This window comes from Chiloscyllium plagiosum, unplaced genomic scaffold (genome assembly GCF_037043375.1).
Source record: "Chiloscyllium plagiosum isolate Xiang-an unplaced genomic scaffold, Cpla_swu_hap1 HiC_scaffold_1, whole genome shotgun sequence".
NCBI classification, from domain to species: domain Eukaryota; kingdom Metazoa; phylum Chordata; class Chondrichthyes; order Orectolobiformes; family Hemiscylliidae; genus Chiloscyllium; species Chiloscyllium plagiosum.
This window is the reverse complement of record NW_028270139.1, coordinates 26,206,516-26,231,238: the sequence shown is the minus strand read 5'-3', so window position 1 is coordinate 26,231,238 and position 24,723 is coordinate 26,206,516. Positions and strand designations below refer to the sequence as shown.

At 41.6% G+C, this 24,723-nt stretch overlaps 1 protein-coding gene across 27 annotated transcripts in view; it reads right to left on the bottom strand.

Annotated features, from left to right (window-relative positions):
* ank2b (ankyrin 2b, neuronal) overlaps window positions 1-24,723 on the bottom strand; it is an 877,032-nt gene that overhangs the window by 740,770 nt on the left and 111,539 nt on the right. The window contains exon 1 of one of the 27 annotated variants that reach the window (XM_087983084.1): window positions 1,572-1,654. The exons of 25 other annotated variants lie outside the window; for them this stretch is intronic. The gene's annotated coding sequence lies outside the window, so the exon portion shown is untranslated. Of the gene's footprint in view, window positions 1-1,571; window positions 1,655-24,723 lie in introns of those variants that run through there. One more of the 27 variants, XM_087983520.1, reaches the window with a different exon arrangement.

Sequence of the window (24,723 nt, the reverse complement as noted above, 5' to 3'; positions counted from 1 at the left end):
AAAAGTATGGTACATCTTGCACAGGGGTTGCATGAGTTTCAAAAATGCTGAACTTCAGTAATTCTTTATCAAATGTTGTTATTTTCAAATTCATACAAAATGCACATTCAGAAAATAAATAAAAACAGAAGCCAGTTCTCCAAATTAAAAACAAATGTCAATACTTTAATTCTTGCCTCCAATGCAAAACAAATGAGGATTCGCTTCAGCTTGCTGTAGCTTTAACATTATCGATTATCTTTACTTTTAGCACTGCCTTTGCAAATGCTACCACTCTCTTGTTAGCACAATAATAAACAAATTAAGAACCATCATTAATACACCAGCGACAAAATTTAAATGATTTTCTTTGTTTCCCTCTTTGTCTCTTTACAAGATTTCTCATGCATCAGCACCACAAGTTGTATTTAGGAGCTGATATGCCTATACATAACTAATTGGGGAAATTTCCAGTTCAAACATTATGGTCACTGATCCGCTAAAACATTATATGCAACCTGCATTATTACCCACAATACACCAGAGTAAACAGATTGCTACTGTCCATTACTGTAATAAGCCAATCATACCATTAACAATATATGCCCTTCATTGGCAAAATTGCTAATCAGCAGCCACACCACACTGGCTGCATTGATTTTAATCAATCCTTTGCAGTTTAGACTATTTCAGTCACACAGTGTTAAATATCTTCCAAAACTTTGTCTGGGATACTGCACACAAAACAAACTTGCAAAAATCAGATAAAGTTAAACTGCAAATTTTGCAAATCCACACATAATCACAAATCTTGGTCTTGTTTTTGACATCATTGTTCCTATTTATCAAAAGCAATGTGAAATGTGATATAATACAACAGTTCATAATTACTCAATGCACAACAAAGCTACATTTTGTCCATGAGAATACTGAGAATTTATTTACATATAAAAATGTACTATGAATTTATCATTGACTTTAAAAATGTACCTTTGAAGAGAAATAGGCGAAAGTAAATTTAGTGATATCACTCAGAAGATGGGGACACAAAGGGAAGGGTGGGGCAATTTCCTATACTGCACAGTCCTCCAGTGGCAATTTTCAGATAAATGAAGGTGTAGTGACAGAGGTTTTACATGCAGCATCAAATAAAAATAACTGTACACTAATACCTTAGCAATAAACAAACAATCAGACTATAATATAAAATTGCACTTAGCTATTTGCCCTAAGGCAGCAGAATTCATAAGACTGAAGTGTTCACACCCAAAAACAGTAAACAAAAGAAGGATGCATAAATATCTTGGCCCACAATTCCACAATAGCAAGAAGACAAAGACAGTAAAATAAAGTAAAGGTTCAGTGGAAAAAGAAGACACTGAATTCATATTCGTTAATTTTTTTAAAATACTGAACAATTAAATACTGATTATTTACAACACAACAAAAGTCAATCATCAAGGCTAGAAAACAGAAAAAAGTGTTCTCCACTAGATTACGTGTTAAAATATTAAATGCATGCAGTCACAAACAAATACATCAGGAAAGTAAAGATTGATTTAATTCAACATCATATCCAATTAGAGACTCACTTATCTGGCTGCTTATTCTATCAGATTGTGATCTGAATCCTCAGACACCAAAGATGTACTGAGCTCGTTAGTCCTCACAACTGCCAGCTTAAAGATGTCTTGCAGGCAATCTGTTCTTGGTACCTCTACATTACACATGTGTTTCCATTCCACCAGTCACAGCTCACCTAATATCACATGACCCTGAAATTACATCATAAGTAACCACACCAACCATGATTCTGCCATTCCCTTTTCCCCTGCCCGCTGTTATTTGTTAGATACATTCAAACAGGGGGTTTACTTTTGTATTCACTACACTTTTTATGTCTAGATTGCAATAGATTTAGCTGTTAATTATGAATAGAAGCAACAAGATAGCTCATATATTAAATCATTTGCCAAGGTCGTCATTCAGTAATCAGATTTATATGTACTGCATTGTCTCTCTGCGCAGTGCAAGAACCTTCTGTTACTTCTGATGGAAAATTAAATTAATACAAACATATTCTGTCAGAAAATCACCTCAGTTGGTGCTTCTAACATTTTAAGGCTCTTAGAAAAGTGGAGACATGGTTCACTGTTTGTACAACAAAAGGTTTTAGTTTAAAACAAAACTTTTCAAATATAACATTTTCACCTAACATTTCCAGTGAGGACACGTTTGATCTGGACGCTGATAAAGTGACATTGTGACCATGCTAGCAATTTCTACTCATTCAGGAACTAAAACAAAAAAAAAACTAACTTTTTCTCTTAACCTGTTGGAGATGTCAAGTAATTTCCATGTAAGTTGGTACAAAATCATTAATATTGTGGAAATATACAGCAGGACTATGTGCAGGAGAAAATGCTGAGGCATGGGATTGAGGGTGATTTAGCAGTTTAGATTAGAAACTGGCTTCCTGAAAGAAGGCAGCGGGTAGTGGTTGATGGAAAATACTCAGCCTGGAGTCCTGTTACTCATGGTGTGCCACAAGGTCCACTGCTGTTTGTCATTTTTATAAATTATTTAGATATTTATAGGCATAGGTGGATGGATTAGTAAATTTGCAGATGACACTAAAGTCGGTGGAATAGTGGACAGTGTGGAAGAACGTTACAGGTTACAGGGGGACTTGGATAAACTGCAGAATTGGGCTGCGAGGTGGCAAATGGAGTTCAATGCAGCTAAATGTGAGGTGATTCACTTTTGGAGAATAACAGGAAGACAGAGTACTGGGTCAATGGAAAGATTCTTAGTTGTGTGGATGTGCAGAGGGATCTTGGAGTCCATGTACATAGATTGCTGAAAGTTGCCACCCAGGTTGATAGTGCTGTTAAGAAGGCATTACGGTGTATTAGGTTTTATTGGTAGAGGGATTGAGTTCTGGAGGCGTAATGTCATGTTGCAACAATATAAAACACTAGTGCGGCCACACTTGGAATATTGTGTACAGCTCTGGTCGTCCCATTACAGGAAGGATGTGGAAGCATTGGAAAAGGTGCAGAGGAGATTTACCAGGATGTTGCCTGGTCTGGAGAGAAGGTCTTATGAGGAAAGACTGAGAGACTTGTGTCTGTTCTTATTGGAAAGAAGTAGGCTAGGAGGGGATTTGATAGAGACATTAGATAGGGTAGACAGTGAAAGTCTTTTTACTAGGATGATGACATCAGCTTGCAGGAGGGGGCATATCTACAAATTGGGAGGGTGGGTGTGATACTTTTAAGACAGATGTCAGAGGCAGGTTCTTTACTCAGAGAATGGTAAAGGCGTGGAGTGCCCTGCCTGCCAATGTAGTTAACTCTGCCACATTAGGGAGATTTAAACAATCCTTGGATTAGCACATGGATGATGATGGGATAGTGTAGGGGGACGAGCGGAGAATAGTTCACAGGTTGGCGCAACATCGAAAACCGAAGGGCCTGTTCTCCGCTGTACTCTTCTATGTTCTATTTTCTATGTTTATTTTCCACAGTGCATAGTTGACATGTGTTGCTGTTGGGTCATCTGAGGACAGCTAATGCAATCACTGCTTCTCTTTTAAAATTCAAAGAACAAAGAAACCTAGTCTAAAGCACAGACTCGCCTATATCACACTAGGCAGAAAGTGGGAAATATGTAAAATACTATGGATTCTGTTCTTTCTCTTTAAACAGGAACACATTTGTTTAATTGTTAGCTGTGTGTATCATTTCACACAAACAGTTTTTATTAAAGGAAATTCAAACTCAAATTTCACAATATCATAACGAACATCTCTGACTTCATCCAAGAACTGGAGAGGTTCAACTTAACTAGGTACTTTAAACCCTTGACCAAAAAGTTGAAGTAAAAGAGCTTCTAAATAAAGATTAACATTTTTTAGTATTGCTACTTTTTCAAGGTGCAAAGGATTTTGCTGGAATAGGTTCACAAAAATTATAAAAATGTGTAAATCCAGGTCTTGGGCTAAGGAAACAATTGATTCCTATTTCAATTTTAAAGTAAACCCATCTCCTTTATTAAATTATTTTGTAACAATAGATGTAAGCGCACAGAAAATCCAAAGATCTTGAAGCATGCATTCTTTATTCCACTGGCATTAGGTCATTACAAACAGGCAGAAAAACTAAGAATAAATAGATGATAAAACAGCATATACATGGAACAAAGCCTATGGGTTACACTGAACTAAGGAATCATTTTGTCTGTATGCTCCCCCTTCCCATTATCCTTCCTTCCACCAAAGATAATTTTTTCCCCAATAATTCCATTCAACCATTCCAGCCCACCCTCCATTACCATCTACTGCTGGATGTCCCTGAAAACTGCTTAGCTCCCTTGTATTTTTTATATATCCAGAATTATTCTCACACTTTTCTTTCTCCCCATCACCAAATCACCCATAGTATTTTTCATCTCTTAACCACCACTAGTAAATAATGTGTTTTCCAATTGATTAATTTACATGAAAAGCTTGTCACCACCAAAGGCGAGGAAGAGAGAAGGGGTTAAATCAAAATGGAATTGGGAATCAGGGTTAAAAATCACACAACAACAGGTTATAGTCCAACAGGTTTAACTGGAAGCACTAACTCACGGAGTTCCACTCCTTCATCAGGTGGACAACCATCTGATGAAGGAGTGGCGCTCCGAAAGCTAGTGCGTCCAATTAAACCTGTTGGACTATAACCTGGTGTTGTGTGATGTTTAACTTTGTACACCCCAGTCCAACACCAGCATCTCCAAACCATGAAATGGAATCAGCTCTCCTGTTTTCCATCACCATTGTCACCTGTTGCTGGGGGTCTCAATACAATTTGTTCCTTTCTATCACTGAATAATTTTCCTTCCTGATTTGATTTATCTATTGTCAAAAATAGAGTGAAAGATGTTGTATAGCCTCACCACTCTCTGGCACCGTCTCAAAACACAGAAAAATAAACCAAAACAAAGAATATTAAGGCAGAAGAATATAGGGCCCAAATTTCATTCCCCCCAATTTCAGGGTTCAGGAGCCACATTCATGTTGGACCAGGCCTTTTGGTAGATAATGCACAAAGTTAATCTACCCACCATGTAATGGCATGGCCACAAGCAACTCCTGTGCAGCCCCAGACTCTGTTTCTGTGCAGTGTCCTTCACACATTCCTGCAGACTAATAAATTTAGAAGAAAACCATGTGCTGTGAGGTGGCTTACCTTTTTGAAGTTGCTATCAAGGAAAGATGTAGCAATCTACTGTAAGCTGCTGGATAATGCTCACGCTGGAGTGATCAAGGTGAGTGCACACAACTGCAATGAGAAGAATTTAATACCCTTTTCCATGAAGAGCTTGATGATAGGGAGGCACTTCACCAGAGGGGAAGTTGTCAGGTGGCACCTTCCCACCACTTCCTAGATGAAGCCTATGGTGTGGAACTAATACCCATATATAGGGTTCTCAGCCACTATTGGACATAAAACCACCATACAGGAGGCCCAAAGAGCAAACAGAGTCAATATACTTGGAGGCAAATTGGGGAAATCCCCTGTGCAGAGGTGCACTACCTGTTGTATGGATGTGAGATTGGGAAGGAGAAGGAACCTCTCAAGTGGGCTTTAATTGGCTTGTAGTTCTTGGTCGGGAGAACCTCTGTCCAAGGTGTCTATGATCCCAAGAAAGCCGGCTGCTGTCCAGTTGCTTGATTTGCACTTAATTCAATGAGTCTTCCAGAAAAGAAGTGACATTGGGTTCTGCTGGCTCTCCAGCTAAAATCCTTACACTATACCTCAACCATGCACACCTTCCAATTATGGCAGCATGTATACCTCTCCAGTTCTCCACACACCTACATCTATTCGACAATGGAAGTCACATTGTCTAAGCACACTGGCACACATTCACTAACAGTGTGCCCTCTTCTTGCAGGAGAAAGTCACACACAAAGAAGATGGAAAGGACAAAAGGACCATTATGGATCTAACTCCTCAGTGTCCTCAATCAGCTGGTCTACAGGATAACCGTGAACACTCAGGCCTGTCAAGATCACCCTGTATGATAGTTGTGTCTACATTTTGCAGCTTCTCCACCTGTTCTTCATCGTCGTCCTGAAAGATGCTATCAAGTGGAAACTGTACATGGAGCGAGTGTGAACCTCCTGCTTTCCTCACCATCCCACCTCTGGGGCAGCAGGAATCATGCAGAGTTTCGAACTCACCCTTTCCATTGTGGAAGTGGGATGGTGGGGGAACATCCATGGAAGCACTGCCAAATTGATCCATAATGACCTGTCTGTTGGTTATCTCAGTTTCCACTGCATCAAAATACATCCTGACATAAGAATGCAGCAGACAGATGTCATCATGACAACAGTACATTACAAATTTTGTGGAGACTGATACATTTTTTAATGAAATATCAACATGCACTAAATAGCTGAATGACTGATACAACACTTTACATTTTAAATGTTTCACTTTGCAAAATGACTACAAATCACTATTAATAAAACAAAACTGTCTATTTATGTGCATCTTTTATGCTTTTCATCCATCACACTCCCCACAAAAATATAATCCTTTTAGCAAATAATCCACAGTTTCTCCCAGTTTCCAATGGGTCCCCCATCATTATTTTGCCAAATAATCAGCAATGAGCGCTTGACGCCATTTTCAGAGAGTGATTTAAATCTATCACCAGTAACAAAGCCTGCTTATGGATGAATCTCTCAACTCTTCAACCACACAATGTTTCCTTCTGACGTTCAGCTGTAGAAGCTGTAGAACGACTGCTTCTTCTCTCTACTGACCACATAGGGCCTCTCTCCATCTGTGATATTTAATGATTTATTGGGAAATCTGTAATCTGATCTCAAAAATGGCTTTCACTGCCCTCTTCTCCACAGCATGAAACACATGCATTGGGCACTGAATGATTACTTAGATAAACATAGTTTCTAAGGGAGTGAGGAAAAAGCAGGAGACTCGCACGAGGTAATGATGTTCATTTAAGGCAGCACAGTGACTCAGTGGTTAGCACTGCTGCCTCACAGTGCCAGGGTCCTGGGTTCAATTCCAGCATTGGGTGACTGCCTGTGTGGAGTTTGTACACTCTCTCTGTGTTTGTGTGTGTTTTCTCTGTGTGCTCCCACATTCCAAAGATATGTAGGTTAGGTGGATTGGCCATGCTAAACTGGCCATACTGTGCAGGTTGAGTGGGTTAGCCGTGGGAAATGCAGGGTTACAGGATTAAGGTAGGAGGGTGGGTCTGGGTGGGATGCTGTTTGGAGGGTTGGTATGGATTTGAAGGGCTGAATGGCTTGCTTCCACACTGTAGGGATTCCATTCTATGAAGGTGCCAGTACTAGCAAAATGGCCTCCCTCTATGCCATAATACTTCCGTGATTTAACTTCTATCTAAGGAGAAATGTTTATTATTTATCATTGACCTTAACTTTTTCATTCAAGATATAAATTGGCAGTTTTCAACACAAACTGTCAACACACTGGTGACTTGCACACCTTTTTTGAAAGTTTGGGAAACTCAGCATCTTGTTTTCAAGTAGAATCAACTTTATGCTTTTATCAGTAATACAATCAAAACCTGCTTTTGGATCTCTAATATTCAAAGCGCTCAATGTTACTACCAGGCAAACCGCAAAATAGGACTATAAATTCCTTCATTTATTCTAAATGTAAAGCAACAGTTCCAAAACGTAATAATCTTGAAAATGTCATAATTGTAAGAACTAGGTCTGCAACACAAGCTCAAAAAGCTGCTATCATTGCTGCAGATTGCACTACTCAACAGGGTATGCAGGATTTCACAGCAATCCAGCAATCTGTGCTCTATAGGATTATGAGGATTGCTTATGTGTTGCTACACAAGAGAGGCACTAACCTGCTGTCTGCCTTCAGGATTACAATCATCATGCTCCTGTCACTGCCTCTCCAACAGTTTGCTTGCTGTTGTATTTCAGCCCAACCAGGCCATGCTAAAGTAATGTAGATCAAATCCAATATCTCAAGCCCAGAGCTGCTCAAATTCATCCTGCAAGGCAGACTTCAGTGAAAATTAGTACCTCCCACCATTGAAATGGGATGGCACAGTAGCTCAGTGGTTAGCACTGCTGCCTCATGGCATCAGAGACCAGGGTTAGATTCCAGCCATGGGTAACTGTCTGTGTGGAATTTGCACATTTCATGTCTGCATGAGTTTCCTCCAAATGCTCCAGTTTCCCTCCACAGTCCAAAGATGAGAAGGTTAGGCAGATTGGCCATGGGAAATTCAGGGATGCGTGGATAGGGTAGGGGCTGGCTTTGGGTGGGATGTTCTTCAGAGGATCAATACTGACCCAAAGGACTGAATGGCCTCTTTCCACACTGTTACTTTAAATTGCAATCACAGGGTTATCACTGTATCGGGACAAGGCTAGGCAAGGGGACCCCACCCCCGCCCTCACACACAACGCGCGCGCGCGCACACACACACACACACACACGCATAATAGGCACTAAAGGTTGCAGATTTTCTTGTTTATATTTATTGTTATTTTGATGGACATTTGTTAACTGAAGGTAAGTGATATTAGCCAATGGGACTTTGTCATTGTGAGTCTGAAATGGTTAGTATCGAGATGCAGGTTCATGTTAGGGTTTGAGAAGCCCCTTTTCATTTGAGCAAAGCATGACAATACAGGCCCTCCCAGTCCATTTAGGTGAACATGCTGTATGGAATCTCATCCCCTTCCTCCTTCTCATCCCAAGCTAGCATCCAATTCCCAGGAGGTAATAACTAGGCCCTCAGAATTATCAGTTCATTGAGTATGCAGCCCACAAGAGGTTTAGGCGGCAGGGTGATGGAAGGAGCTCATGAGTCATGTCTGAAAAATGTATTCCTTATTGGCAAGCTGGCATTCTGTGTCAGAGGGTTCAAAGATGGGAAGAATTGTTGTCTGTCACAGGATGAAAGCAGTGTAGGTGCTGTCAGGATAGTGGGCATTCTGTGCAATAGATCTTTCGGTTTCATCATGAACCAACTGCACATTCACAAAGTGGGTAACCCTCGTAATTTACTCTGTGTTGATATAGCTAGCAGCATCAGGAATCTTGCTATCCTACTAAATCTGGTTCATTTTGGCCTTGCCTCTCCAAGGAGAAAAGGATAAAATTGTCTCTCCTTCTGTAGAAACCCTCTTACACCTTCCAGGATCTTCTATGCACAGTGATATAAGCACAGATTGCTGATGTCACCAGCTCCTATCTGGGAGGATCCTGTTACAAAGAAAGAGCAGTGGTAATTTTCAGAGTTTCTGGGGAGGCTGTCCTGACATGGCTTTGGGACTCCAAGCCTTTGTGAGAATGGTACACAATTCTGACAATGCCTCCTTTGTGTAGCGAAACCTCCTCATGCTCTGCTCTTGGTTGTTGCCAGCAGAAGAATGGTGCTGTATGAACACCCTCTTCAAGTAGGGGTTTCTAAGAACTGGACTCTTTCTCCACCCTCCCTCACAAAATTTTCCCACTTCTTCTGCTGTCTACCACTTCACAGACAGAATTTAATTCTAGCTGTTACAGCAGGGAAGATGGCACTTGGTCCCCTTAATCACAGGAGAGACCGCACAACAATTTGCCTGCAAGGGGAAAACAAACCTCCTGTGAGTACGTGTTAAGGATTTGGTCCATGAAACTCACCCTTTCAAGGTCAGATGTCAGTTAAGTTCATTAATTGACACCCTTAACTCCTTGAACTTAATAGTGAGTCAAAGATTAAATAAAAGTTGCACAGATTTCCTGTGCCTCATGAAGGCTGACCAGCAAACTGTATTGGGTTTCTCAGTGACTGACTGGAGGAGGAGGGATCCCTTTGTTGAGGACTCAGTGCCTGATCAAGGGAGCCCCACATCAGAAAGGGGTCGGCCATTGAAAACTATCCTATTGCTCTTGCCTCTGACTCCTCAGACCCCATTCCCTGTGACTCCCAACCCTTACTCACCTATATCCAGGGATCCAACAACAATTCCTGGCAAAGGCTGGTAGAGACACTGAGTGCATAACCAGTGACACTACTCCTGGTGTCCTTACCAACTTCTGGTCAACAGGCAGCTCTTGACAGGTGGGATTTCGGTCTCTGGGGTGCTAAATCCCAACAAAGGCCCAAATGCTGACAAGCACTCAAATTGGTTGGGCATATTTCACAGGAGTGACAGCACATTCCCACCAGTTTTCAAACCAATGAGCAAGACCTCCATTACCAACCTTAAATTCAACGCCATGCTAAAGACCAGGTAGAAATGTAATAAATTCACTGCCATCCCACCCAAACTTATGCAGGGGAATTTAATCTTCTGTCTTTCTGTGGTCAGCATAAGTACTCAAAATTCCTCCGACAACACATCACAACATAGGTAAGTTAAAGCAACTCATAAGATCATAAGAAATAAGAGTAGAACTACACTATTCAGCCCATTAAGCCTGCTGCATCATTCGAGAAGGTAATGAACTGAAAGGTGAGTGGCTTCTTTCACAAACTCAGACAGAGCCCATCCAATGCTTGTTCTTGCCCGATTGAATAAGGAAAATGTCTTTTCCTTAATAAAGAAAACCTTTTGATCAATTTTGGTAACCTAATGTTGCATCAGCCCAAAGGTCACACACATTCAACGACTTTGAGCAGCTGGAGGAGATACACAAGTGAGCACAACTCACTCCAAGTGAGTTACATTGCACAGGCTCCACAGACCTGCGATGCCCCTCTCCCCGCCCCCCATTTATACTGCAAATCTTCAGGTGAGCCCTCTAGTGTTGCAAATTTCACACCCAAAGTAGTCTATGCAAGAATGTTTTATCCTCAGTACATTTTGCAGGATACTGACTCCACTGTGGGCACTGTTACTGACTGTAGAAAGTGTAATTCAAGCAGGAGGCTAGGAATGACTGCACGGATTGTAATGATACAATTTATCAGTCTGGTTAACTCCATGAATAATGGCTAATTTGATCTGAAGCAAGCTTGACCTTTAATATCTTCTTTTATTGGCGCCAGGCCACATTGTACTAAAAATATAGATCTTCTGCATTGCAAAGTAATTTAAACTGTGGCCTGGATATTTTGAGTCAGATAGTTGATGGAACAGCATAGACTGGGGTTCAGCATCAAAACTCTACAGGATCTCAAACACAGCTGATTTTGTGAAAATTACCTGGGAAATTTAAGGTTCCAATGGGCAATTCTCAAGCATCAGGAACCCTTTGAAAAATTCACTCAACTCGAAAGGTTCCCCTTCAGAGAAACCCAGTAGTTGCCCAAGAAAAGATAAACAATGATTAGAAACCAACTCTGGCACCTGGATAACTATTAGGTTGATCCCCTAACCTACCATACAACACCCCCTCACCCACCACCATCTTCCCCCTGAGCACAACCCAACATAATTTCACAACCCATGCCGTTCCCCAGAATGTGACACAACCCCAGTCTCCAGCCACATCTCTCACTCACCACTACCCTTCAAGCTCCTGTCACTGACCAACCCAGGATTCCCTGGGACAAAATCAAACTCACATGCTAGCTCCAACACCCATCATCTGCAACCCCCACCCCCCCCCCCCCCCACAATCCCCACTGGCCCAGTTATCCCTGACATCCTCCAACATCTGTCACTAGCCCCAAGACACACAATCCCAACTCCTGATCTATCCTCAGCAATCCATCACTCAGCTGGCACCCTAACTCCCCTCCCTTCCTATATTTATCCTTTCATATGAGCTGCCAAAGTGCCTGGCTGAGCATCTCAGCACCCCTGAGTGACTTGCCCTTGCACTGAAAGTGTTGCTTTCAGGTATGCTCTGCATCACAGGGATGAGAATTCCCAGAGGAATGCAGAGCTCAGGACTTCCAGTAAAGAAATATGAGTGAGTGGCAATCCAACAGTGACTACCACTCCTCAGAATATCCAGATCTCTATGTGTTTGAGGATTTATTATAAATATCTACAAATCTGCATAAGACCTGTTCATCTTATGGTGTATGGTGCTCCTTCTGCAGTATTATGCATCTATGATATGCACACACTGTAGATGTAATGTGACTCCCTAACATCAGGGACTAACCTGACACCTGGAGGAAACATTAGTGAAACTCTCAGGAGGATGCAGTCCCATTGCACTTCACTTCAGAATTAGTTCCGACCTCAATGTTTAACATCAAAGCAAAACCACTTCCGTTCTGCACCAACGATGAAATATTGCAATAAGAATGCACCTTTATAATTATATGATCAATTCTGCATTCCAAACGCAAAATAAGAATGCATTAACATTATCCATTTCTCTCAACATTTTTAAAGAAGACATTATTCCTTACTCTTTTGTTTATAGAAACAAATTCAATTCATAACTTAGGGTCACAAATCACTGAATTATAATTACTGGTGTTGTCTGAAGGTAAATTGCCCAAAATTGCAAAAATATATTGTATAAACTTACATTTCCACTAGGAGCACATATCACCAATTCAGGCATTGAGTGGTCCCTACTGGATTATCCACCCAGCAATGCAAAATTCTTCTTAACCCATTGAACTCAGTGCTGTGATTTGATGTTTTCAGATGTACTTACTAAACACGTAGATAAAATTAGAATAATAGGAGTTGCTTCCTTATGTCAAGCACTTAAGGGAAGTATGGACAGAATGATCTTTCTGATCATTCATTTAAAATAAATCTTAGTTAAAATTATTTGTATTTGGAAAGGCGAGGACTGATCGGGGATATTTAGCATGGCTTTGTGTGTGGGAAATCATGTCTCACGAACTTGATTGAGTTTTTTGAAAAAGTAACAAAGAGGATTGATGAGGGCAGAGCGGTGGACGTGATCTATATGGGCTTCATTAAGGGGCTCGACAAGGTTTCTCATGGGAGACTGGTTAGCAAGGTCAGATCGCATGGAATACAGGGAGAACTAGCCATTTGGATACAGGATTGGCTCAAGGGTAGAAGATAGTGGGTGGTGGCGGAGGGTTGTTTTTCAGACTGGAAGCCTGTGGCCAGTGATGTGCCACAAGGATTGGTGCTGAGTCATACAGTCATAGAGATGTACAGCATGGAAACAGACCCTTCGGTCCAACTTGTCCATGTCGACCACCTCTTTTCATCATTTACATAAATGATTTTGATGTGAACTTAAGAGGTATAGTTAGTAAGTTTGAAGATTACATCACAACTGGAGGTATAGTGGACAGTGAAGAAGGCTACCTCAAATTACAACGGGATCTTGATCAGATGGACCAATGGGCTAAGGAATGGCAGATGGAGTTTAATTTAGATAAATGCAAGGGGCTCCATTTTGGAAAAACAAATCAAAGCAGGACTTATACACTTAATGGTAAGATCCTGGGGAATGTTGCTGAACAAAGAGACCTTGGAGTGCAGGCTCATAGTTCCTTGAAAGTACAGTCGCAGGTAGATAGGATAGTGAAGAAGGCGTTTGGTATGCTTTCCTTTATTGGTCAAAGCATTGAGTATAGGAGTTGAGAGGTCATACAGGACATTGGTTAGGACACTTTGGAATATTGAATGCAATTCTGGTCTCCTTCCTACCAAAAGGACGTTGTGAAACTTGAAAGGGTTCAGAAAAGATTTGCAAGGAAGTTGCCAGGGTTGGAGGATTTGAATTATAGGAAGAGGCTGAACAGGCTGGGGCTGTTTTCCCTGAAGCATTGGAGGCTGAGAAGTGGCCTTATACAGGTTTATAAAATCGTGAGGGGCATGGATAAGATAAATAGTCAAGGTCCTTTCCATGGGGTGGGGGAGTCCAGAACTAGAGGGCATAGGTTTAGGGTGTGAGGAGAAAGATATGAAAAGGAACTAAGGTGGAATGAGCTGCCAGAGGAAGTGGTGGAGGCTGGTACAATTGCAACATTTAAGAGGCATTGAGATGGGTATATGAATAGGAAAGGTTTAGAGGGATATGGGTCAAATGCTGGCAAATGAGACTAGATTAGGTTAGAATATCTGGTTGGCATGGACGAGCTGGATCAAAGGGTCTGTTTTCATGCTGTACATCCCTATGACTCTAGTTGATGATTGATAAGTATTGTTAATTATACCTTCATATTAACTGGGTGTATTCAATGCACAGACAATAATCAGACAATAATTTTGTTGAATATTAATTCAACACTCAGTCCTGCCCTAGAGTAATATCAATTGTAAAATATTCATTAAAAAGTTTAAGTACAGTATTAGTTGTTCCCATCTGTAAGGAAAAACATTTAGTGGCATTTCCAAATATAACAAAGTTCCATGTTTTGTTTTTTTTAATTCTAGCCAACCTTCCATAGCATTGTACAGGGTGAGTGTTGAGACTGTGCTACCCATGTCTTGCAACATGAAACGGTAGCAATAAGGAGAGACATATGGAACTCTGTCAATGACTGTAAGGAAACAAAGACCTGAAAGGCAGAGAATGGAGTAATGTCATATGCAAGGAAATCATAAGTGCATGGTAACAAAGGGAAAATTAAATAAAAAGCAAGGTCTCAGTTGAAGCTCACAAAGGCATGTTATGGATCAGACCAAACCCCCTTCAAACATATCAAGGAGATAGCCTCGACACTAACTTCTATCGTATTTAATGACAAGTGTAAGATGTAGTGTCCCAGATGTAATTCGATTGGTCATGCTACTTGGCTTTAAGCAAAATGCATTTTTGAGCTATAGGGACTCCCAGATGGTATGTTGCCTCCCAGGTGCTCGGGTCAGGGATGTCACCGATCGGCTGCAGAGCATTCTAAAAGGGGAGGGTGAACACCCAGTTGTCATGGTGTATATAGGCACCAACGATATTTGTAGAAAATGAGATGAGGTGCTGAAAGAAGAATTCAGGGAGCTAGGAGAGAAGTTAAAGAGGAGGACCTCAAAGGTAGTGATCTCAGGATTACTACCAGTGTCGTGTGCTAGTCAGCATTGAAATGAAAAAATAGGCAACATGTGGCTTGAGAGACGGTGTAGAAGGGAGGGGTTCAGATTTGTTGGACAGTGGAACCGGTTCTGGGGAAGGTGGGACGATTACAAATGGACAGTCTACATCTGAACCAGACCTGAACCGATGTCTTTGGAGGAGTTTTTGCTACTGCTATTGGAGAGGTTTTAAACTAATATGGCAGGGGGATGGGAACCAGACAAGAAAACAAGTAGGCAACGAGGTGGAGACTGGAGACTGTAAGAATTATGAAGATAGCATTAATAAGGGGAAGAGAAGGCAGAGAGCAGATGAGCGCAAAAAAACTGGTGGCATGAAATGCACCTACTTTAATGGAAGGAGTATAGTGTGTAAGGCACATGAACTTAGGGCTTGGATTGGTGCCTGGGAGTATGATGTTATTGCAATCACAGAGATTTGGTTGAAGGAAGGGCATGATGATTGGCAATTAAATGTTCCAGGATATAGACGCTTCAGACAGGACAGGGAGGGAAGTAAAAGGGTGGGTGGAGTTGCATTGCTGGTCAAGAACGATATCACGGCTGTGCTGAAGGAGCATACAATGGAGGACTTGGGCAGTGAGGCATTATGGGTGGAACTGAGAAATAAGAAGGGTGGAGTCACACTGTTGGGGCTGTATTACAGGCCTCCCAACAGTGAGCATGAGGTAGAAGAACAAATAGGTAAACAGATTATGGAAAGATGTAGAGGCAATAGGGTAGTGGTGTTGGGAGATTTTAATTTTCCCAACATTGACTGGGATACACTTAATGTCAGAGGTCTGGATGGGGTGGACTTTGTAAGAACCATCCAGGAGAGTTTTCTAGAGCAGTAGGTCAATAGTCCGATGAGGGAAGGGGCCATATTGGACCTGGTACTGAGGAACGAGCCAGGACAGGTACTAGAAGTTGAGGTGGGGGATTTCTTTGGGAACAATGACCACAATTCTGTAAGTTTTAGGATACTCGTAGGTAAAGAAGAGAGTGGTCCTAAGGGTAAAGTATTAAACTGGACCAAGGCCAATTATATCAAAATTAGACAGGAGCTCAGAAATGTGGATTGGAGACAGCTATTTGAAGGGAAGTCCACATTTGAGATGTGGGATGCTTTCAAAGATACGTTAAAGACAGTGCAGGATAGGCATGTCCCAGTGAAGGCAAAGGATAGGAAGGGCAAGATTCGTGAACCGTGGATGACAGGAGAAATTGTAAAACTAGCCAAGAGGAAAAGAGAAGCATACATAAGGTCTAGGCAGCTAAGAATAGAACGAGCCCTGGAAGAATATCAGAAGAGTAGGACAAGTCTTAAATGAGGAATCAAGTGGGCTAAAAGTGTTCATGAAATAGCTTTAGCAAGCAGAATTAAGGAGAATCCCAAAGCATTTTATTCTTATATAAGAAGCTAGCAGGTAACTAGAGAAAGGATTGGTACACTAAAGCATAACTATGGAAGGCTGTGTGTCGAACCTTAGAGAATGGGTGAGATTCTGAATGATTACTTTGCATCAGTGTTCACTGAGGAGAGGAACATGATGAATCTTGAGATTAGAGATAGAAGTTTGATTAGTCTGGATCACGTTGACATAAGTAGGGAAGGTGTGTTGGGTAGGCTAGAGGTTATTAAGGTGGACAAATCCCCAGGACCGGATGGGATCTATCCCAGGTTGCTGAGGGAGGCAAGAGAGGAAATAGCTGGGGCCCTGACAGATACCTTTTTGGCATCCTTAAATACAGGTGAGGTGCCGGAGGGCTGGAGGGTTGCTCATGTTGTCCCCCTGTACAAGACGGGTAGTAAGGATATTCTGGGTATAAACAGACCAGTGAGCCTGATGTCAGTGGTGGGACAGTTGCTGGAGATGGTACTGAGGGATTGGATCTATTTATATTTAGAAAAGAATGGGCTTATCAGTGATAGGCAACATGGTTTTGTGCGGGGGAGATTGTGCCTTACCAAGTTAATAGAGTTCTTCGAGGAAGTGACCAAGTTGATAGATGAAGGAAGGGCTGTTGATGTCATACACATGGACTTTACTAAGGCATTTGATAAGGTTCCCCATGGTAGACTAATGGAGAAAGTGCAGTCATATGGTGTGCAAGGTGTTCTAGCTAGGTGGATAAAGAACTGGTTGAGCAACAGGAGACAGAGAGTAGTAGTTGAAGGGAGTTTCTCGAAATGGAGAAAAGTGACCAGTGGTGTTCCACAGAGGTCAGTGTTGGGGCCACTGTTGTTTGTAATATACATAAATGATCTGGAAGAGGGCACTGTTGGTATGATCACCAAGTTTGCAGATGACACAAAGATTGGTGGAGTAGCAGAAAGCATAAGGGACTGTCAGAGAATACAGGAAGATATAGATAGACTGGAGAGTTGGGCGGAAAAGTAGATGGTTTTCAATTCAGACAAATGCGAGGTGATGAATTTAGGCAAGTCTAATTCTAGAGCGAATTATATAAGGAACGGAAGAGCCTTGGGAAAAGTTGATGGGCAGAGAGATCTGGGAGTGCAGGTCCATTGTACCCTGAAGGTTGCTGCACAGGTGGATAGAGTGGTCAAGAAGGCATATAGTATGCGTGCCTTCACTGGATGGGCTATTGAGTATAAGAGCTAGCAAGTCATGTTAAAATTGTACAAGACATTGGTTCGGCCGCATTTAGAATACTGTGTACAGTTCTGGTCGCCATATTACCAAAAGGATGTGGACGCTTTGGAGAGGGTGCAGAGAAGGTTTACGGGGATGTTGCCTGGTATGGAAGGTGCTAGCTATGAAGAAAGGTTGAGTAGGTTAGGTTTGTTTTCATTAGAAAAAAGGAGATTGAGGGGGGACCTGATTGAGGTTTACAAAATCAAGAAGGATATAGACAGGGTGGATAGAGACAAGCTTTTTCCCAGGGTGAAGGATTCAATAATGAGAGGTCACGGTTTCTAGGTGAGAAGTAGAAAATTTAAGGGGGATACACGTGGCAAGTACTTCACACAGAGGGTGATGGGCGTTTGGAACGCGTTGCCAGCAGAGGTGGTAGAGGCAGGCATGGTAGATTCATTTAAGATGCGTCTGGATAAATGCATGAGTAGGTGGAGAGCAGAGGGATACAGATGCTTAGGAATTGATCGACAGGTTTAGACCGTACATTTGGATCGGCTCAGGCTTGGAGGGCCGAAGGGCCTGTTCCAGGGCTGTAAATTATTTTTGTTCTTTGTTTCTTTGTTCTAGGGAGAGGCTGAACAGGCTGGGGCAGTTTTCCCTGGACCGTCGGAGGCTGAGGGGTGACCTTATAGAGGTTTACAAAATTATGAGGGGCATGGATAGGGTAAATAGGCAAAGCTTTTCCCTGGGGTCGGGGAATCCAGAACTAGAGGCAAAGGTTTAGGGTGAGAGGGGAAAGATATAGAAGAGACCTAAGGGGCAACTTTTTCACACAGAGGATAGTACGTGTATGGAATGAGCTGCCAGAGGAAATGGTGGAGGCTGGTACTATTGCAACATTTAAGAGGCATTTGGATGGGTATATGAATAGGAAGGGCTTGGATGGATATGGGCTGGGTGCTGGCAGGTGGGACTAGATTGGGTTGGGATATCTGGTCGGCATGGACGGGTTGGACCGAAGGGTCTGTTTCCATGCTGTACATCTCTATGGCTCTATGACTCTTAGTTAAAATACAAACACACAAAAAGAATTGGTATAATTTTAACTCTATTTAAAAAACTTAACAGAATAACAGATTATTTAACCACCAAACAGTAACATCCCATAAACATATCCTTGGCAATGAGAAACTCACAGAAACAGATTGTTTCACATGCAATATTTCTCCAGTCCAGGAGAGAAGAAGACCCAAAAAAAATCCTGACTGTGACACAGAATTCAAGCTTTTTGCTGTGGCAAAGAGTGATGTGTAACAGCTTACACAACCAATTTCAAACCCTCAACAACTGAAAGCTAAACTAAAACCTGAGGGAGACTAACCACCCATTCATGCTGTTTCTATTGTTTAACTTAAAAAAAATCCTCAGGGCCTCACAAGCTGTTTACTTTATTGGCTTGGAAGAAATAACATGGCACCTGTGGTGCAAAACATCTCTTCAAAAAAAAAGGACAAAATACACCTCTCAAAGCCATAGAATCATCACAGGCAAAAGTGGGCAGGTACCTGCTAAGATGAAAGAACAGTTATATCAATTTTTTTTCATTGAAACCATTCGCGTGATGAGTGCTTGAAGAAAATATTGAATCTTTTCCTTCCTAACCTTGGCTCCACTGATAAAGATTGTGATACAGGACTTTCAACTTTAAAGATCTATTGGCAAATGTACATCGCATAACCAAGCACATTTAAAAGTTTTGAAATAACTGTTGTGGCATATAGCTCCATATTTCTCTAGATAAAGATAGTTGTGGTTGATCCAATAACAAATACAGATCCAATTAATACACCTATTTCAGAACCACAAGCTTGTAGCCATTTTACTTCCATGCCAGTGATGATTCAATCATGGTCCTGATGTTAGACATCTATCTTTGTACAAAGGAGGAGAAAGTGAGAACTGCAGATGCTGGAGATCAGAGCTGAAAATGTGTTGCTGGAAAAGCGCAGCAGGTCAGGCAGCATCCAAGGAGCAGGAGAATCGACGTTTCGGGCATGAGCCCGACATTTCAACGTTTCAATGTTTCAGGAAGCATTCCTGAAGAAGGGCTCATGCCCGAAACGCCGATTCTCCTTCTACTTGGATGTTGCCTGACCTGCTGCGCTTTTCCAGCAACACATTCTCGTATCTTTGTATAAACTCCAGTCCAAAAAGATCTTTCTCCTTGAGTTTTAATATGAAGACAGATCTATCATTTTAGCTTACCTTTCTTGTCACCAACGAACTTTAACTTTAGGACACCATGTCTTTCGTTATCAACACTTGTAAACTAGAGCCAAAGGCAACTTAAGTACTTTATTGTGTTAATAGGAAATTGATTTTTCTCATCAAATATAATTAATGATCTGAATCGAGATGGAACAAATTCTTATTTCACATAATTACAATTTACTCCATTGGGAACCAAACTCTTTCAAGATACAATACTTGAATATATACTAAGTGGTTATCATAAGTAGCAGTTGCTGCTTTATTGTACATACTTAGGTAATTCAGTCAATCCTCGCTCTAAGTAAACATTATCTCGAAAGAAATAGCAAACCACATGGGGGCATAAATCCATTAGCATCTGAGTAACAGCATGCCAAGGCCATAGTGAACCATCCATTTTTTGCTAACATAACATTGACTATTAGCATCTTTAGTTGAGAGAATTATACACTTTAAGCGCTTCTTCTTGTGGAGCACATCAGTTGAAAGGACTTTGAAGCAAACTAGTTCCAAATCCAGCATACATAAGAATGCTGACCTGATTTTAGAATATAAAATCACCTGTGAGAAAGACTCATGAAAGCAAATAACCATTGTTTTCTCTAATGAAAGATCTTCCATTAGTGACCTGTATCATTCAGTGAGGAAAGTACATAGCCATGTTTGGAAGTCAGCTGTACAGAATATAGGGATTCTCATTCTGGTCTCTTTCCTCATTCAATTGTCTGAACTCAGCCACATTGACAATACAGGCACCAAAAATGGCCTCACTGTTACTGAATGAGGCTGGTTAAAAACAAGCACTCCTTTCCCAACTCTCCGTGCAATGACTGAAAATGTACACTGGGACTGCAATGGACATGCTGTGGAGCCTGCATGGTTAATTGTCTGGGTTCACAGAGCCACTTGGGAAAGCAATGATAGGTCAAAAAAATAAAAGTGAACAAACAGGCCAATCATGTTCATGTAATGCAAACTTACAATTCAAATATACCAGTTTAAAAATTGCTGCTTTCAATCATCTCTGACGGAGTTCAAATTCTTTAAGAGCTGAATCTTACATGTATTTGGCGAAGTCTGAATTACATTGAGTTTTTGAATGTTTTTTTGATGACAGGCCTAACAAGTTTTCTTGCCCTATCTTACAAAATCCATCATGTTAATTACTTACCACATCATATGGTGCATCTGACAACTCACCTCACAGTGGTTATCCATCTTTAAGAGAACATTGTACACCTGGACAAGCAAGCATTCCTCTGGCTGACTGTAAAGGTCACATATGCACCAACTAGTAGTGCCTTGGTGAAATGCTGCAATATATCTGCTGATTATGTCAACTGTGTTATCCTGAATGGGACTAAGCTTCCTGACTGCAGTTGCACTGAGCCTAAGTTCATCTAATTTGGCACTTGTCCATTGTCTGCCTTCATGCCTGGCAGTTGGGAGAAGCACTCATTCATTTTCGGTTTGGTGATATGTGCATAATGACATGGCTATGTTCCACACTGTATGTTCCATCATTTCCATCTTAATAAGTACCCCTCTTATTTCTTACTGCTATAAAAGAGAGTATTCTTGGGACTAAAGCAAAATGCAGTGAGCAATTTAACTGGATTGGTAAGATGCACAGGATTTTATGACATGATTCTGCTTTAGATTAATTGCTGCTGCAAACTTGTGCTGCTGTGACATTTGCTGGGGACCTGTCATTTGCCCCATCCTTATTTCAGGATATAACCAGGTTCCCATTAAGAATTTCCCTTTATCTGTATTTTATTAAGGAGAAAAAGATCCCATGAAATGAGTACTGCCTCAATCCCAAGAGACTCAAATTGGAACTAATGAGTCACCTCACACAATCCTGACACTCAGGTAGTGTGCACAGAATCAACAGATTAAGTTCAGGAGATCATAAAACGCTTTGATTTTAAAATTCTCTTCCTTGCTTGCAAATCCTGCCATGGCCTAATGGCAGGAAAGCCCCTTCTAGGCCCACAACCATCCTGGATCACTTAGAACATAGAACATAGAACATTACAACACAGTACAGGCTCTTCGGCCCTCAATGTTGCACCGCCCTGTCATACTAATCTGAAGCCCATCCCACCTACACTATTCCATGTACGTCCATATGCCTGTCCAATGACGACTTAAATGCACTTAAACTTGGCAAATCTACTACCAATGCAGGCAAAGCATTCCATACCCTTACTACTCTCTGAGTAAAGAAACTACCTCTGACATCTATCTAATACCTATCTCCCCTCACTTTAAAGTTGTGTCCCCTCATGTTTGCTGTCCCCATACTTAGAAAAAGGCTCTCCCTGTCCACCCTATCTAACCCTCTGATTATCTTGTATGTCTCTATTAAGTCACCTCTCAACCTTCTTCTCTCTAACGAGAACAGCCTCAAGGCCCTCAGCCTTTCTTCGTAAGACATTCCTTCCATACCAGGCAACATCCCAGTAAATCTCCTCTGCACCCTTTCCAAAGCTTCCACATCCTTCTTATAATGCGGTGAGTGGTACACAATACTCCAAGTGTGGCCATACCAGAGCTTTGAACAGCTGCAGCATAACCTCCTGGTTCCGGAACTCAATCCAACTATTAATAAAGGCCAAAACACTGTATGCCTTCTTAACAACTCTGTCAATCTGGGTGGCAACTTTCAGGGATCTGTGTACATGGACACCGAGATCTCTCTGCTCATCTGCACTCCCAAGAATCTTACCATTAACCCAGTACTTTGCATTCTGATTACTCCGTCCAAAGTGTATCACCTCACACTTGTCCACATTAAACTCCATTTGCCACCTCTCAGCCCAGCTCTGCATCCTATCTATGTCTCTCTGCAACCCACTACATCCTTCGTCACTATCCACAACTCCACCAACCTTAGTGTCGTCCGCAAATTTACTTATATCAGCACTTATCTAATTTAGGGCTCTTAAACAAACCAGGCTTCAATTGCTCCACCAGTAGCAGCTGTGCTTTCAAGGCTACAAGCTCAGAAACTCCCCCCTTTGACCTCTCTCCTCTCCATTTCTCTCTCCACCTTTAAGAATCTTCTTAAAAACTACCTTTATGACCAAGATGTTGTTCAAGTATCATTTTATGCGCCTGTGTGAAATTTTGCTTTATAATACTCCTGGAAAGTGGGTTGAGACATTTCATTACATTAAAGGTGCTATAGAACATAGAACAATACAGCACAGAATAGGCCCTTCGGCCCTCAATGTTGCGCCAACCTGTGAACTATTCTCAGCTCGTCCCCCTACACTATCCCATCATCATCCATGTGCTTATCCAAGGATTGCTTAAATCTCCCTAATGTGGTTGAGTTAACTACATTAGTAGGTAGGGCATTCCACGCCCTTACCACTCTCTGAGTAAAGAACCTGCCTCTGACATCTATCACCCCTCAATTTGTAGTTATGACCCCTCGTACAAGCTGACGTCATCATCCTAGGAAAAAGACTTTCACTAGGAGAAAGTGAGGAGAGCTTCTTCAAGGAAGGCATCCTTGAAGAAGCAACACATTTTTCATAAAAGACTTTCACTGTCTACCCTTTCTAATCCTCTGATCATCTTGTATGTCTCTATCAAATCCCCTCTTAGTCTACTTCTTTCCAATGAGAACAGACCCAAATCTCTCAGCCTTTCATCATATGATGTTCCCTCCAGACTAGGCAACATCCTGGTAAATCTCCTCTGCACCTTTTCCAATGCTTCTACATCCTTCCCAAAATATGGCGACCAGAACTGTACACAATATTCCAAGTGCGGCCACACTAGTGTTTTGTATAGTTACAGCATGATATTGCGGCTCCAGAACTCAATCCCTCTACCAATTAAACCTAACACACCATAATGCCTTCTTAACAACACTATCAACCTGATGAAAAACTTTCAGGGATCTATGTACATGGACTCCAAGATCCCTCTGCACATCCACACAACCAAGAATCTTTCCATTGACCCAGTACTCTGCCTTCCTGTTATTCTTCCCAAAGTGCATCACCTCACATTTAGCTGCATTGAACTCCATTTGCCACCTCGCAGCCCAATTCTGCAGTTTATCCAAGTCCCCCTGCAACCTGTAACATGCTTCCAAACTGTCCACTACTCCACCGACTTTAGTGTCATCTGCAAATTTACTAATCCATCCACCTATGCCTGCGTCTAAGTCATTTATAAAAATGACAAACAGCAGTGATCCCAAAACAGATCCATGTGGCACACCACTAGTAACTGGACTCCAGGCTGAATATTTTCCATCAACCACCACTCGCTGCCTTCTTTCAGAAAGTCAGTTTCTAATCCAAACTGCTAAATCACCCTCAATCCCATGTCTCTGCAATTTCTCCAACAGCCTACCATGTGGAACCTTATCAAAGGCTTTACTGAAGTCCATGTATACCACGTCAACTGCCCTACCCTCATCTTCATGCTTGGTCACCTTCTCAAAAAACTCAATGAGGTTTGTGAGACATGACCTGCCCTTGACGAAACCATGTTGACTATCTGAAATCAAATTGTTGCTTACTAGATGATTATAAATCTTATCTCTTATAATCCTTTCCAAAAGCTTTCCTACAACAGAAGTAAGGCTCACTGGCCTATAATTACCTGGGTAATGCTCTACCACTGAGCTATACCTGCTTTATTTTTTGAAACAGGCCCTTCAACCCAACCAGTCCACACCGACCCTCCAAAGAGCAACCCAGCCAGACCCATCCCCTTCTGACTAATGCACCTAGCACTTTGGGCAATTTAGCATGGCCAATTCACCTGTTCTGCACACCTTTTGGATTATCATATAATGGAATTAAAGAAACCTTAGTGGGGGGTAATAAGAGGATTGTTTATGTACACAGTACAGCTTAACAA